Here is a 6,000-nt window from a genome sequence, read left to right on the forward strand (position 1 = left end):
TGGTAGATGTGAATGTGAAACTGTTCAGAAGGGGTGAAAGATCCGGAAAAAAGTGTGGAAGCTCTTATTACACAACCCCAACAGCCACAATGTGGTATCGGGAATTACTGGCCGATATTTAACATCATTTGTATCGAAAGAGACCTAGACTGCTCTTGGTTGAAAGTTTAATTCTACATTTTATGCAACGATGATAGTAATTTTATTCATTCCATTTACAAACAAACAATTTTTCGATTCATATCAAATTGAATAAATTATAACACCCAGCCAAACTCGATTCGTTTAATCGACTTTAATCGCCGAAGGGCGTAAATTCAATTCGATGTAATTCATTTAATTGCTTCGATGAATAAATGATATTAATTAATCGACTCAATCAAATTTTTGTTGTCGGTTTTTTTCCCCTACAATTCATCGTCTTCTCGACTCGTGAAATGGATGTAATATTCAAATGATAAACACGAATATAAAATTTAATTGTAAATTTTACGGGATAGTATTACCAACTAAAGACAAAGCCCGTCGTCTGCAATGCATTATTTATGGGACATACATTATACGAAAGACAAAAGAGGCATCAAGACTTGAATAAAGTTTGCGCTTCAACCCCATAAACTAGACAATTATACTCTTAAGATTAATGAAAAAAGAACCCTCGCTGAAACCCTTGACTGTTTGTTTCTTTTCTTTAGATTTTTAATTTTTTTTAGAAAACAATGGCATGACATTTTTAAAGTGGAGCAGATTATCTACCACCAAAAAGCAAAAAAAGAAACAATATCGGGGCTGGATAGCTTGCAATAATATTTGTAAGTAATGTTATGTAACACGACGTACACATTTTTTAGAAAACATTCCATTCGACTGCTATTTTATATTGGAGGAAGTGCTCTATTGAAGAAATTGCTATGAGAAGAAAACAAGAGCTGAAAATTGCATTTTTTTCACTCTAAATGTCTAAGTAGAATTTTAAAATTTTCTACAAAGATAGCAATCTACACTACGAGCTCCAGGAATGGACCAAGAAAGCCACCAACTCGACTCTCGTTTCAATATTTTTGTAATTTATTTTAATTCCTTCAATTGGAAGTCCAGTGGAGCTGAACGTGAAAGGTATTTGGTTTGTATGTGTCGCACCTCTTTCACCATTAACAGTGTTTAGTATTCAAAGACTATTCTTGTACGAGAGCTATATTTTAATGTCTTACGTAGACTAACTAATATAATTTAAATAAGCTAAGCACATCCCTGTTTGCACTAAATGCTTCACGATAGAACGAGTTTTCTGATATTTTCGTAACTCTTTCCTCAGTGCTGTAACTTTGTAAAGTAATAAAAATAGTTTTTTGATATTTTCGATTTAGATTCGTATCAAGCTTTATGGACCCTCATTTAAAAAAAACTGAAAACTTTTAGATGAAATTTTAGGATATTTTCTACATATTTTAGAGCTTTTTTTGCTAATATTTTTCGTCCCAAATTTCATCAAATTGTATCCTATTTCCTAGAGATCGGCAAGATCTTTCAAAAGAACCCTAATTTGTTGAAGTTTTAGATACAATTTTTAGATAACAAGTTTATCATTTTTATAGCGTTTAATGCAGCTCTGCAGCGTAATTGAAGTGGTCAAATTGTATACTCGATGAAAACTGGGAAATAGAACTAAATTTGACATAGATAGGTTGCGTGATGGTCTCGCAAATTTCCTCCAAACTATCCATTTTTCAGACAATTCGTTAACTTGAACATCTTAATTGCGATGCAGCCCTGCATAAAGCGCTACAAAAAAACTGATAAATTTTAGCGAAAATCTCCTCAAATTTCATCTAAAAGTTGACTAATTTCAACAAATTGGAGTTCTTTTGAAAGGTCTTGGCGAGGTCTAGGAAGAAGAATAAAATCTGGAAACGAAGAGAAATATTTGCAAAAAAGCGCTAAAAATGTGCAAATGTTTCGAAAATATTCTAAAATTTCATCTAAAATTGGTCAGTCGTGTGAATGAGGGGTTGTCAGGAAATATGGAAATCTGCAAAACTAAATCGAAAATCAAATGAAATTTTTATGATTTTACAAAATTAGGGGAAGCGGTACGAAAATGTCTAAAAATTCGTTTTTGATGCATTTAGTGTTTTAGTGCATTTAGCTTGTCAGTGAAAGTCTACAGAAGACATTCAAATAGCTCTGATACAAGAACAGCCTTTGAATACTACACACTCCTTTCGATGAACGAGGACCACCACATTAAAAAAAAATCGTTTCACGTTCAGTTCTATACTGGAGATTCACCAGTACACTTCAAATTGAACGAATTAAAATAAATTACGAAATTATTAAAATACTGGTCGAAAAAGTGGTTTTCTTGATCCATTCCTGCAGCTCCCTGTCTGTAATTGCCTTTTTCAAATGGAAAATCTTCACACAAAAAGAATGCAAGAAAAACATTTCAGATAAATAGAGAACTTTAGCAAATCACACAATAATGACAAAACCAATAATTTCCAACAATAACGAAAACGATATTGACACGGAAAAATTTTATCATTGTGAATGGAACGAGATGGGTAAATATGTTCACAAATCATGGTGTGTTATGTGGTGGCAGAATTCAAAATTTTTCTGAAGTACTTTAAATGAAATTAAATTGAAGTAGAAAAATATAATTTGTGCACCGGACAACTTTCTTAACAGCAGATATTCATCTTTAAAACATTTATCTAAGCCTAGGTGAAATAATAGCAGTGAAAAAGTGCTATTATTTCGTCTGGGATGAATATACGCATGGTTTGAAAGGTCTTTGCCAGTAGACCACAAAACAGGCATCACACAGTCTCGAGCTACACTTGGTTCCTGGTTGAAGATATCCGAAGATGGAAAAAGGGTGTTTTTTAACCTAGTTTTTTGCCGCTATAAACGATCGTTCCGGGTGAGAGTGGGCTCATCAAATACTTTCGGGGCATGCCTAGTTTGATTAGATTCATTGATAGATGTTGGAAAAAATGTACAACAAAAATTTTCAAAATCTGTGTGAACTTTTGACAGATCTGGGCTGGTACTGATGACGCTTAATGTGAACCTAATATGCTAGTTGTAACTTACATTATCTAAGCTTTCCATTGATAGCTCATTTTGACTGCTGGTGAATTTTACGAGTAGCGGGTGTACTAACATAAAAATCTGTTATGTGGACAATCTTATTTAATTTCTTGTTTATGGCTAAAAATTTCCAGTTGTAAGACAATTATTATTGAGAGTCAAAAATTGCGCAACCAATCAGAGGGTTCAATTTTATTTTTAAATATAAAATCGCATCCTCTGATTGGTTGCGCAATTTTTGACTCTCAATAATAATTGTCTTACAACTAGAAATTTTGAGTCAACTTACAAAATTTAGAATTTTTGTCTAAAACGTGTCTATTTGGATGGTACAGGGAGTTACACGAAAGAAAAAAAAATCTGAATAGCAGCGAATGAATTTCAAAATGTGTTTCGGGTGAGCATGTGCTCCACGTGCTGTTTGTGAGGTTATGCTCACCACAGCACAACTTGTTCTCTAAATTATGTCGTCAAAAGGCAAGCTAATTTTTCCATCTCATTTCCACTAGCTTCAGAATGTTCTAGTCTACAGATTTCAATAAATCTATGTATGTTCAGAGACACACGTTGTAGACAACAATTCTAAATTAAATAAACAATCACCGATCTGACGATTCTGTCAACACATTTATATACAATATAGCGGATAGGATATACTCGAATAAACTCAAATATACTGGATTGCTGGAGCTATACTGGATTACATGATCTACTGGAGCATAAATTCGAGTCTTGATTCATTTGGGCGTTTGACTATTTCAGTTGTCCTGTGCATAAATCGTTGTTTCTACGACTGGTGATGTTTCCTCTCGTTTGTCTTTCTTTTTTTCCAAAAATTCCCATTGAACCGATAGGCTAAATCAGCGATTTTATTTCACAAGGATTCAATTTTACATTTATAAGTTCTCCCAAGTTGGAGGTGCTAATTCAAAGTAAATCCTTGACAACTTGTGAAGACTAAAACTAGAATTTATTCATCAAAATTCGAAATTCACTTATTGTCAACGCTGGTCAATCGAGAGATTCATATAAATTTATTATTTTCACATGAAACGCTTATATCCTCTGTGTGACTTTCATTTGAAAATGTCAAATCAATCGGATTCAAAAATTTTAAACTCAAAATGAAAGAAGTTTGAATTCTGCCACCACATAACACACCATGATTTGTGAACATATTTACCCATCCCGCCTCATTCACAATGATAAAATTTTTCCGTGTCAATATCGTTTTCGTTATTGTTGGAAATTATTGGTTTTGTCGTTATTGTGTGATTTGCTAAAGTTCTCTAATATCTGATTTGAAGTCTTTCCAAAAATCATTTCAGTTTTTATTTAACTTTCACCAACAACGTTTAACGTTTAATTCAATTCTCTGTTCATTAATTCTTAATTGTGGTCTTTTGTTTGACATTTTCTACTTAAATTTGAATATATAATTCTCTGGTAATTTTTTCGCATTCGACGTAAAAAGTTTTATGGCATGATACATGATGGTTTCACATGAATTCCAAACGAATAAAAAAAACACTCAAAGATTAATAATGGCAGGCACAATGTGTGGGAGACATTGTTTCGTCGTTCGTCCAACACTGGATTACAGTCGATAGCAATTGCATGGTAGTCTGGAGCGCCGTAAAACAATAAAGAGCGCTGGAAAATCTGAATAAAAATTTATGTTGCAATAAATTCTACTTATTCCAGCAGCATTTACAATGAAGACGGTTTCTCGGGGAACCGTTGTGGAGATTTACTAGATTTTATGTTGTTTTTTGCTCTCTATTTTTTATGTATTGGTGGCAATGTCCTTCAAATTCAAGTAGCACTAAAAATAGGAAAGAAAATCCTGTTTTCTTCTATCGAATCGTAATAGTATCTGATCTGTTATTGACATCAACGACGACAAAGATAAGCCTCTGGCAAGAAATCTGCTTTTTAATGGAATGTATGTTAAAACTAATGGCATAGTAGATCACACAACAACACATTAAGAAAAAGAAGTAACAGAATTAATGTTTCTGATACGCTTACAATTTGTAAATGATGAGATCAAGGGTAATCGAATGAATACATTTTACGGAGATATGGAACTTAAGGCTCAGAACAGGTCAGGTTCAGGTAATTTCTAAACCTCACCTGAACTTGACCTGATTTGACCTGACCTGACCTTAGTTTGATAAAGGAATAATTTAGTTCATGAAACCCCACTCTTTTTGAAATGACTAACTGCTGTCAGTGATGATGATTGCTGATTTCAAAAATTGAATACACAATCGTTCATTGCAAAGCTATCGAACCAAAGTGTTGCTTTATATTTCTACCTGAAAACTGGTAATTGTGGCCTAGTTGGTCGACTTTATTACATAGAGTGTTCAGTCTTACCGCACTTATTGCAACGATATCTATTTGTGAGGTAGCAAAATGTCATCAAATTGTCTATCGGTAGAGTAGAGGAAGAGAAGACGACATAAAATGATTTCCGTAATAAGGCTTTTCCTAAATGGAGCACCACAATATGGTCTTTATTCATACGAATTTTCACACGAAAAAAAAAGAACTTATAGTCTGGTGCGAGTTGTCCTTTCGTTCACATTGAATGTAAAAAGCGATTTTATGGTTGATTATCGTACGTGGGACGGCCACGAACTCGAAACGCAATGTTGCTAAGCTGGGATCGAACTGGTTTGGGCCAGGGAGCCGCCGTCAGCTTCTTTCGGCTCTATAAAACTGAATTTTGATCCGAATTGAGCGAAAAGAATTGTTAGGCAACGTCGGCCCCCTAGACCAAACCAGTCCGATCCCAGCTTGGCAACATCGCGTTTTGAGTTACTGGTCGATCCATCTACGATAATCAACCATAAAATCGCTTTTTACATTCAATATGAGCGAAACGGCTTTTTCGGA

The sequence above is a fragment of the Bradysia coprophila genome, unplaced genomic scaffold (assembly GCF_014529535.1).
Source record: "Bradysia coprophila strain Holo2 unplaced genomic scaffold, BU_Bcop_v1 contig_687, whole genome shotgun sequence".
NCBI lineage: Eukaryota > Metazoa > Arthropoda > Insecta > Diptera > Sciaridae > Bradysia > Bradysia coprophila.